This window comes from Salmo trutta, chromosome 22 (genome assembly GCF_901001165.1).
Source record: "Salmo trutta chromosome 22, fSalTru1.1, whole genome shotgun sequence".
NCBI classification, from domain to species: domain Eukaryota; kingdom Metazoa; phylum Chordata; class Actinopteri; order Salmoniformes; family Salmonidae; genus Salmo; species Salmo trutta.
Window position 1 is genome coordinate 28,644,822 of NC_042978.1, and position 12,225 is coordinate 28,657,046.

The following is a 12,225-nucleotide window of genomic DNA, read 5'->3' on the forward strand; positions in this document are numbered from 1 at the left end:
GGAGAATGCTACCTTCCCCAATGTGTAGTGCCATCTGTAAAGTTGGATGAGGAATAATGGTCTGGGGCTGTTTTTCATGGTTCGGGCTAGGTTCTTAGTCCCAGTGAAGGGAACTCTTAATGCTACAGCATACAATGACATTCTAGACGATTCTGTGCTTCCAACTTTGTGGCAAAGGTTTGGGGAAGGCCCTTTCCTGTTTCAGCATGACAATACCCTGTGCACAAAGCGAGGTCCATACAGAAATGGTTTGTTGAGATCGGTGTGGAAAAACTTGAGTGGCCTGCACAGAGCCCTGATCTCAATCCAATTGAACAGCTTTCGGATGAATTGGAACACAGACTGCGAGCCAGGCCTAATCGCCCAAAATCAGTGCCTGACCTCACTAATACTCTTGTGGCTGAATGGAAGCAAATCCCTGCAGCAATGTTCCAACATCTAGTGGAAAGCCTTGCCAGAAGAGTGAAGGCTGTTATAGCAGAAAAGGGGGGACCAACTCCATATTAATGCCCATTATTTTGGAATGAGATTTTCCCATACGTTTGGTCATGTAGTGTGTGTATTTATATATCAAATCAATTTAATTTGTCACATGTGCCGAATACAACAGGTGTAGACCTTACAGTGAAATGCTTACTTAAAGCCTTAACCAACAATGCAGTTAAAAAAATAAAAATAATAAGAAAAATAAATAAAACTAACAAATAATTAAAGAGCAGCAGTAAAATATCACTAGCGAGGCTATATATAGGGGGTACCGGTACAGAGTCAATGTGCGGGGGCACCGGTTAGTCGATGTAGTCGATGTAATTGAGGTAATATGTAAACTCAGCAAAAAAAGAAACGTCCTCTCACTGTCAACTGCGTTTATTTTCTGCAAACTTAACATGTGTAAATATTTGTATGAATATACAATTCAACAACTGAGACATAAACTGAACAAGTTCCACAGACATGTGCTTAACAGAAATTGAATAATGTGTCCCTGAACAAAGGAGCAATTGGAGCAATTGGATTGAGATCCGGGCTCTTCGCTGGCCATGGCAGAATACTGACATTCCTGTCTCACAGGAAATCACGCACAGAACGAGCAGTATGGCTGGTGGCATTGTCATGCCGAAGGGTCATGTCAGGATGAGCCTGCAGGAAGGGTACCACATGAGAGAGGAGGATGTCTTCCCTGTAACGCATAGCATTGACATTGCCTGCAATGACAACAAGCTCAGTCCGATGATGCTGTGACACACCGCCCCAGACCATGACGAACCCTCCATCTCCAAATCGATCCCGCTCCAGAGTACAGGCCTTGGTGTAACGTTCATTCCTTTGACGATAAACGCGAATCCGACCATCACCCCTGGTGAGACAAAACTGCGACTCGTCAGTGAAGAGCACTTTTTGCCAGTCCTGTCTGGTCCAGCTACAGGGGGGTTTGTTCCCATAGGCAACGTTGTTGTCAGTGATGTCTGGTGAGGACCTGCCTTACACAGGCCTACCTCTATCAGTCCAGCCTCTCTCAGCCTATTGCGGACAGACTGAGCACTGATGGAGGGATTGTGTGTTCCTGGTGTAACTCGGGCAGTTGTTGTTCCCATCATGTACCTGTCCCACAGGTGTGATGTTCGGATGTACCGATCCTGTGCAGGTGTTGTTACACGTGGTCTGCCACTGCGAGGACAATCAGCGGTCCGTCCTGTCTCTCTGTAGCGCTGTCTTAGGCGACTCACAGTACGGACATTGCGATTTATTGCACTGACCACATCTGCAGTCCTCATGACTCCTTGCAGCATGCCTAAGGCACGTTCACGCTGATGAGCAGGGACCCTCGGCATCTTTTTTTGGTGTTTTTCAGAGTCATTAGAAAGGCCTCTTTAGTGTCCTAAGTTTTCATAACTTCATAACTTACCGTCTGTAAGCTGTTAGTGTGTTAACGACCGTTCCACAGGTGCATGTTCATTACTTGTTTATGGTTCATTGAACAAGCATGGGAAACAGTGTTTAAACCCTTTACAATGAAGATCTGTGAAGTTATTTGGATTTTACGAATTATCTTTGAAAGACAGGGTCCTGAAAAAGGGATGTTTCTTTTTTTGCTGCGTTTCATGTAGGTAGAATTATTAAAGTGACTATGCATGGGTAATAACAGAGTAGCAGCAGCGTAAAAGAGAGGTGGCAATGCAAATAGTCTGGGTAGCCGTTTGAGTAGATGTTCAGGAGTCTTATGGCTTCGGGGTAGAAGCTGTTTAGAAGCGTCTTGGACCTAGACTTAGCACTCCGGTACCTCTTGCCGTGCGGTAGCAGAGAGGACAGTCTATGACTAGGGAGCCCGGAAGTCTTTGACAATTTTTAGGGCTTTCCTCTGACACCGCCTGTTATAGAGGTCCTGGATGGCAGGAAGCTTGGCCCCAGTGATGTACTGGGCCGTACGCACTACCCTCTGTAGTGCCTTGTGGTCGGAGGCCGAGCAGTTGCCATACCAGGCAGTGAGGCAACCAGTCGGGATGCTCTCGATGGTGCAGCTGTAGAACCTTTTGAGGATCTGAGGACCCATGCCAAATCTTTTCAGTCTCCTGAGGGCGAATAGGTTTTGTCGTGCCCTCTTCACAACGGTCTTGGTGTGCTTGGACCATGTTAGTTTGTTGGTGATGTGGACAGCAAGGAACTTGAAGCTCTCAACCTGCTCCACTACAGCCCCGTTGATGAGAATGAGGGGGTGCTCGGTCTTCCTTTTCCTTTAGTCCACAATCATCTCCTTTGTCTTGCTCACATTGAGGAAGAGGTTGTTGTCCTGGCGCCACGCTGCCAGGTCTCTGACCTCCTTGCTATAGGCTGTCTCATCAATATCGGTGATCAGTGTGTGTGCGTGCGTGCGTGTGCGTGTGTGTGTATTTGTGAATAATGGGTTGAGGAAGGTGATGATATAGGTTTTAATTGAAGAATACAGCTATCTTAACCTGGCTTGTAACTTTACCACTCTCCAAAAGACAACATTTGTACACCAATATGTAAACCATTGTCTCTCTTTCACATGCAGAATTATGTTTAGGAAAGGCCCCAGTTGGATTGTAATGTAAATAGTGGTAGAGTGTTTTTATATTTGAGAGAAGAACTGAAGGTAACATGCCAGTATTATATGCAACTTATGTGCAGCTCCATTTCAACATGTAAAACCCATCTTTCAACACTCTCGACTCTTTTCTGTAACCATTAGAATATGACAAAAATAACCATAGAACGTTATCTGTTACATATTGGAATCTGTCATTTATGTACATTTTGAAATGGGAATTTGTTTTATTTAAATTGTAAAATGAACTCAAGCTAAGTATGAGTGACATTGAACCTGGGCCAAAATACATGTATGTGCATTAGTACAGCATGCAAGAATGATTATTCTTTTTTTTTTCAAGCTTTGAGATTATGCCATTGTAATAATAATAATGAATTGATGTTAATAATAAACACAGAGCATTATTCGCTGCAGATAATGAAAGAAAACCAGAGAGAAAAACAACATAGCCATCTGATTTGGTTGTTTGACAGCTCCTGTGCTTCTCAAAGCCAAGGAGTTGGAAGAAGTACATCTTCCAAATCAGAGAGGACATTATGTATGTGTTGTTGTGTTTTAGCTAATGTTATATCTACAGCCATGTTGCCATCCTGTAAAGAGACAACAGTAGGGTGTTCTATCCATGTAAAATACACTAGTTGAGATATATAACGTGATGTCATACATCATTATGTGTATGTTTAATGTCTAATCTTGCAGTATGTTCTACTAGCTGTCCTCACTGCCTCTCTGTCTGTCTTTATGATTGACTGTGCAACCTGGACTCAGGGGTAGACGTAACATAATACATGCTATTACAAAACACTTGATCACTATGATATGTTACGTTTCGTATGGTATGTGGTAATTTGTTGATGTCCATTATCCAATTCATATGACATGTTAAGAATTACAATTCGTATTCGTACGATATGTTACGAATATGCAATTTGTACGTATTACGAATTCCAATTTGTTGTGGCTAATGTTAGCTAGGTGGCTAACATTAACTAGGTGGCTAACATTATCTAGGCAAGGGGTTAGGACTTAGGTTAAAGGGTTAAAGGGTTAAGGTTAGCTAACATGCTAATTATTTGCAACGCCCGACCATCCACCCCGACCAACCACCCTACTTTCATTCGTAACCTTCTGTCATATGTAACCATACCAAACTTAACATATCATACTAATTTGGGAATCCCGGATTTACATCTACTATGTTATGTCTACTCTATGAGACCAGGCTGGACTTAGACGTTCTCTGCCATCACCTTAAAACTGTTGCACTTTTTTCTATTGTCCTTGTATTTGATGTGAGAGGAAGGGCTTGGTTTGGCTCTTGAAGTATAATCAATGGTACAGTAAACATAGTTAGTTAGCCCTAATACTCGGAAGTTATCCTCATGTTTCAATATGCATTATGTACAGTCAGATGATTTATATTTCAATAAATGATTTAATAGTGTCTCGTCTGGAAATATGTTTTCCTTTCTTCCCTTTAGTATCTGTTTGTCACACACACACAGTTCATTCTCCATGGTAAAAACTGTGGTTAAACTAAATATTTTAATAGAGAGATTGGTATTATGGTTTGGTAGGTGAGAGAAGGGGTCAGGGGTTAGTTTCCCTGGAAGACATCACTTCTGATTTTCGAAGGCTTTGACCAGGGTTAGTGCTATTAAGAATGAACCAGAATTTTTTTTCTGAGGTCTTGACTGATTTCTTTTGATTTTCCCATGATGTCAAGCAAAGAGGCACTGAGTTTGAAGGTAGGCCTTGAAATACATCCACAGGTATACCTCCAATTGACTCAAATTATGTCAATTAGCCTATCAGAAGCATCTAAAGCCATGACATCCTATTCTGGAATTTTCCAAGCTGTTTAAAGGCACAGTCAACTTAGTGTATGTAAACTTCTGACCCACTGGAATTGTGATACAGTGAATGATAAGTGAAATAATCTGTCTGTAAACAATTGTTGGAAAAATGACTTGTGTCATGCACAAAGTAGATGTACTAACCGACTTGACAAAACTCTAGTTTGTTAACGAGAAATTTGTGGAGTGGTTGAAAAACGAGTTTTAATATCTCCAACCTAAGTGTATGTAAACTTCCGACTTCAACTGTAGCTAGCTATCTAGCCAACTTTACATACTGTATAGCTAGCTAGCTAAGTGAATTAAATATGACCAGCTACCTAACAAAATATTAACTAGCTAAACACAAACTCCAAATGCATGTGTAGGCAGCTAGCTAACAACCATGGAAAAGGGTGAAAGGATAGCAGCTCCAGCTGTTAAAGAAGGGAGAGAGTATGCTATTCTGATATGGCAGGTACTTTTGTGTAGTTCAAAATCAAAATAAATGTTATATGTCGCATGGCCGGATACTACAGTTGAAGACCTTTACAGTGAAATAATAATTAAGTGTTAAAGTATTTACTAAATAAACTGAAGTAAAAAATGTATTAAATAAAAATATAAGAATATTGAAAAATAACAAATAATTAAGGAGCAACAATAAAATAACAATAGCTAGGCTATATACAGGGGGTACCGGTACAGAGTCAATGTGCGGGGCACCCGTTAGTTGAGGTAATTGAGGTAATATGTACATGTAGGTCGAGGTAAAGTGACTATGCATTAATAAACCATGCAGAGAGCAGCAGTAGAGAGCAGCAGTAGAGTAAAAATGGGGGGTGGGGATAATGCAAATAGTCTGGGAAACCATTTGATTAGCTGTTCAGGAGTCTTATGGCTTGGGGGTAGAAGCTGTTAAGAAGCATTTTGATTCTAGACTTGGCGCTCCGGTACCACTTGCCGTGCTGTAGCAGGGAGAAAAGTCTATTAGAATTTTTGGAGCCTTCCTCTGACACCGCCTGGTATAGAGGTCCTGGATGGCAGGAAACTTGGCCCCAATGATGTACGGGGCCGTATGCACTATGCTCTGTTGTGCCTTGCGGTCGGAGGCCGAGCAGTTGCCATACCAGGCAGTGATGGAACCAGCCAGGATGCTCTCGATGGTGCAGCTGTATAATGTTTTGAGGATCTGAGGACCCATGCCAAATCTTTTCAGTGTGCTGAGGGTGACTAGGCATTGTCATGCCCTCTTCACGACTGTCTTGGTGTGTTTGGACATGATAGTTTGGAGGTGATGTGGACACCAAGGAACTTGAAGCTCTCAACCTGCTCCACAATAGCCTCGTCAATGAGAACGGAGGCGTGCACAGTCCTCCTTTTTCTGTAGTCCACAATCATCTCCTTTGTTTTGATCACGTTGAGGGAGAGGTTGTTGTCCTGGCACCACACTGCCAGGTCTCTGACCTCCTCCCTGTAGGCTGTCTCATCGTTGTCGTTGATCAGGCGTACCACTGGTGTGTCGTCGGCAAACTTAATGATGGTGTCGGAGTCGTGCTTGGCCATGTAGTCATGGGTCAACAGGGGGTACAGGAGGGGACTGAGCATGCACCCCTGAGGGGCCCCTGTGTTGAGGATCAGCGTGGCAGATGTGTTGTTACCAACCCTTACCACCTGGCGGCAGCCCGTCAGGAAGTCCAGGATCCAGTTGCAGAGGGAGGTGTCTAGTCCCAGGGTCCTTAGCTTAGGGATGAGCTTTGAGGGTGCTATGGTGTTGAACGCTGAGATGGAGTCAATGAATAGCATTCTCACAAAGGTGTTCCTTTTATCCAGGTGGGAAAGGGCAGTGTGGAGTGCGATAGAGATTGCATCATCTGTGGATCTGTTGAGGCGGTATGCAAGTTGGAGTGGGTCTAGGGTTTCTGGGATAATGGTGTTAATGTGAGCCATGACCAGCCTTTCAAAGCCCTTCATGGCTACAGATGTGAGTGCTAGGGGTTGGTAGTCATTTAGGCAGGTTACCTTAGTGTTCTTGGGCACAGGGACTATGGTGGTCTGCTTGAAATGTCAGTGAAGACACTTGCCAGTTGGTCAGCGCATGCTCGGAGTACACGTCCTGGTAATCCATCTGGTCCTGTGGCCTTGTGAATGTTGACCTGTTTAATGGTCTTACTCTCGGCTGTGGAGAGCGTGATCACACATCGTCCAGTACAGCTGATGCTCTCATGGATGCTTCAGTGTTGCTTGCCTCTAAGCAAGCATAGAAGTTATTTAGCTCATCTGGTAGGCTTGTGTCACTGGGCAGCTCGCGGCTGTGTTTCCCTTTATAGTCCTTATTAGTTTGCAAGCCCTGCCACATCCAAACAGCATCGGAGCCGGTGTAGTATGATTCAATCTTAGTCCTGTATTGATGCTTTGCCCGTTTGATGGTTTGTTGGAGGGCATAGTGGGATTTCTTATAAACGTCCGGGTTAGAGTCCCGCTCTTTGAAAGCTTTAGCTCAGTGCGGATGTTGCCTGTAATCCATGGCTTCTGGTTGGTGCATATACGTATGGTCACCGTGGGGATGATGTCATCAATGCACTTATTGATGAAGCCAGTGACTGATGTGGTGTACACCTCAATGCCATCGGAAGAATCCAGTCTGTGCTAGCAAAACAGTCCTGTAGCTTAACATCTGCATCCTCAGACCACTTTCTTATTGAGAGAATCACTGGTACTTCCTGCTTTAGTTTTTGCTTGTAAGCAGAAATCAGGAGAATAGAGTTCTGGTCAGATTTGCCAAAGGGAGGGTCGAGGGAGAGCTTTGTACGCGTCTCTGTGTGTGGAGTAAAGGTGGTCTGGAGTTTTTTTCTTCTGGTTGCACATTTAACATGCTGGTAGAAATTAGGTAAAACGGATTTAAGATTACCTGCAATAAAGTCCGCGGCCACCAGGAGCGCCGCCTGTGGATGAGCATTTTCTTGTTTGCTTATGGCCTTATATAGCTCGTTGAGTGCCGTCTTAGTGCCAGCATCGGTTTGTGCTGGTGAATAGAAAGCTACAAAAAATATAGATGAAAACTCTCTTGGTAAATAGTGTGGTCTTCAGCTTATCATGAGATACTCTACCTCAGGCGAGCAAAACCTTGAGACTTCCTTAATATATGATTTCATTCACCAGCTGTTATTTACAAATAGACACAGACCACCACTACTTGTCTTACCGGAGGCAGCTGTTCTATCTTGCCGATGGACTGAAAACCCTGCCAGCTGTATGTTAGCCATGTCGTCGTTCAGCCACGACTCAGTGAAACATAAGATATTACAGTTTTTAATGTCCTGTTGGTAGGATAGTCTTGATTGGAGCTCATCCATTTTGTTATCAAATGATTGCATGTTGGCTAATAGGACTGATGGTAGAGGGGGATTACTCACTCGCCATCGGATCATTACAAAGCACAACGACCTACATCCCCGATATCTCCATCTCTTTTTCATGCAATTTGGGCATTGTCGGGTGTCTGAAGTAAATCTTTTGCGTCCAACTCGTTAAAAAAAAAAATCTTTGTCCAGTGTGAGGTGAGTAATCGCTGTCCTGATATCCAGAAGCTCTTTTCGGTCATAAGAGACGGTGGCAGAAACATTATGTACAAAATAAGTTACAAATAACGCTAAAAAACACACACAATAGCACAATTGGTTAGGAGCCCGTAAAACGGCAGCCATTTCCTCTGACGCCATATATAGTGTATATAGTGTTCCAGTCCCTAGAAAGAAAAACTGAGGACAGAGATAATAGCAACATAATATTCAGTGCTGTTTAATTATAATTAAGCCTGTATCTTGTGATATTTTCTGTCCTCAAATACAGAGAGATGTGACAGCCTGTCTGCAGATGAAGAGGTCCCAATGAAGAGGAGTGGCTTTAAGTCCTGGTCATGGGGACTCAAAGGGGTGTACATTTTCTTTTTTGCCTTAGCACTACACAGCTGATTCAAGTGATCAGATACACATCATCAAGCTTCAGGTGGTATTCATGTATTCGTTTGTGATGCTATCCTTGCTAATGTCACAACCTACACATTCACATATTCGTGCACATGCATCTATCTATACAATGTTATCATTATTTATTATAAGATATATTATACTTTAGTAATCCACAATGACCTGGTAATGTAAACGTCTAATAATAGCAACATTGTCTTCCATATTCCCACAGATACCTTGCAACTCGAGATTCCTTCAAAATGATTGCCTATAGTTACGTGTAGGGCACTGCACGGTTGGGTGACCAGGGCCATCTGGGGGAATTCAAGCATCCACCTTCAAAGAATAGACAAGAGGACCAACCATGGAGAATAGTAAGACACTCCATTATTTCTACTTATTTAACTACACTATATTGTTTGTCCTTGTGTGTCTGTGCATGTTTTTCAGAATAATGTTTTTCATCCACTCAGTGTGGACACCAGATGAGGACACAAACACACAGATTCCTGTCGAACACTGTCACTTTAACTACCTTATTTTCTCTCTCCTTCACTCTCTCCTTCACCTCCCTCTACCCCCCTTCTCCCTAAATCCTCTAGGTTATATCAGCTGTGTCAGTGAACACCTCCCACTTCTATACTGCCTGACACAGGGCACAGCATTATCAGCAGTGGGGTCACTTGGGTCAGGTCAACAGGAAGTATTATTAAAGATATGCTTTACATTGAAATAGAGATACTAGTCCCAGAGTTAATGATCCAATGTCAGTTTTGCATTTCACCTCCTGACGATTGATGACTGACAGCGTTAGAATTAAAAAAACACAAGGCTTAATCATGCTATCTCTCTCTCCTTCTGTCTCTTGTCTACAGGTACACTCTAAGATAACTATTGGACCAACTTGGGGCTCAAGGCTGTTGAAGCACTTTTGGTAGCGATTACAGCCTCAAGTCTTCTTGGGTATTATGCTACAAGCTTGGCACATCTGTATTTTGGGAGTTTCTCCCATTATTCTCTGTAGATCCTCTCAAGCTTTGTCAGGTTGGATGGGGAGCGTCTCTGCACAGCTATTTTCAGGTCTCTCCAGAGATGTTCGATCTGGTTCAAGTCTGGGTTCTGGCTGGGCCACTCAAGGATATTTAGAGACTTGCCCGAAGCCACTCCTGTGCTGTCTTGGCTATGTGCTTAGGGTCGTTGTCCTGTTGGAAGGTGAACCTTCACCACAGTCTGAGGTCCTGAGAGCTTTGGAGCAGGTTATCATCAAGGATCTCTCTGTACTTTGCTCCGTTTGTCTTTCCCTAGATCCTGACTAGTCTCCCTGCCACTGAAAAACATTCCCACAGCATGATGCTGCAACCACCATGCTTCACCGTCGGGATGGTGGCAGGTTTCCTCCAGACGTGATGCTTGGCATTCAGGCAAAATAATTCAATCTTGGTTTCATCAGACTACAGAATCTTGTTTCTCATGGCCTGAGAATCTTTAGGTTCCTTTTGGAATACTCCAAGTGGGCTATCATGTGCCTTTTACTGAGGAGTGGCTTCCGTTTGACCACTTTACCCTAAAGGCCTGATTTGTGGAGTGCTGCAGAGATGGTTGTCCTTCTGGAAGGTTCTCCCATCTCCACAGAGGAACTCTGGAGCTCTGTCAGAGTGACCATCGGGTTCTTGGTCACCACCCTGACCACGGCCCTTCTCCCCTGATTGCTTGGTCGATGGTAGTTCCAAACTTCTTCCATTTAAGAATGATGGAGGCCACTGTGTTCTTGGAGACCTTCAATGCTGCAGAAATGTTTTGGTACCCTTCCCAAGATCTGTGCCTCGATGCAATCCTCTCTCGGAGCTCTACGGACAATTCCTTCGACCTCATTGCTTGGTTTTTGCTCTGACATGCACTGTCAACTGTGGGACCTTATAAAGACAGGTATGTGCCTTTCTAAATCGTGTCCAATCAATTGAATTTACCACAGGTGGACTCCTATCAAGTTGTAGAAACAGCTCAAGAATGATCAATGGAAACAGGATGCACCTGAGCTCAATGTCGAGTCTCATATCAAAGGGTTTGAATACTTATATAGATAAGGTATTTCTGTTTTTAATTTTTTATAAATTAGCAAAAATTCAAAAAACCTGTTTTCACTTTGTCTTAATGGGGTACTGTGTGTAGATTGATGAGGGGGAAAAATATTCAATCAATTTTAGAATAAGGCTGTAATGTCATAAAATGTGGAAAAAATGAAGGGGTCTGAATACTTTCTGAAGGCACTGTATATACGTCATGCATGCTTGGCACAATAGTTATAATATTTTCTACTCAATCCACAGACTTCATTGATGCCATTCAGACTGTCTTGAAGTTGATACAACGGCTATGATAGCTGAGGTTCAAAGCTAGGTTCATAGCTATCTAGCTAATATTGACATTATAATATTTACATGTAACGTGTCATGTGTGTATGTCATTTTCTGCAATTTCTTTGGGATTAATGATTAACTGGTGGAAGCAATTTAAACCACTGTTCTGAAGTAATATTTATACCAAACATTTTAGGGTCCATACACAGATCGGCTACATACAGTAGCTAACTACACATCCATAGGCATACAGGTATTTTGTATCCTCCACTACACAATAAGCAAGAACATAGTTAGCTAGCTTCTTGGTGACAGGGGGCAGTATTCGGAAATTCAGATGAGTAACGTGCCCAAATTAAACTGCTTACTACTCGGGCCCAGACGGTAGGATATGCATATTATTAGTAGATTTGGATAGAAAACACTCAGAAGTTTCTAAAACTGTTTAAATGATGTCTGTGAGTATAACAGAACTCATATGGCAGGCAAAACCTGAGAAAGAATCCAACAAGGAACTGGTTAGTAGTTTTTCAAGTGATTGCCTATCCAAACTACAGTGTCTGTGGTGTCATTTTGCACTTCCTAAGGCTTCCACTAGATGTCAACAGTCTTTAGAACCTTGTTTCATGCTTCTGCTGTTACTGGGGAGAGAATAAGAGCTGTGGACTTCCTGAGACCAATGAGTTGTTTACTGCGCGGTCATGCAGGCGCGCCGTTCTTTCTTTTTCCTCTGTAATGAATACACTATTGTCCGGTTGGAATATTATCGAAGATTTATGTTAAAAAAGACCCCAAGGATTGATTGTAAACGTCGTTTGACATGTTTCTACGAACGGTAATGGAACTTTTTGACTTTTCGTCTCGGGTTTTGCGCTTGCACATTATGCCTTTGGAATAGTGATCTGAACGCGCGAACAAAACGGAGGTATTTGGACATAAATATGGAGTTTATCGAACAAAATGAACATTTCATGTGGAAGTGGGAACATACA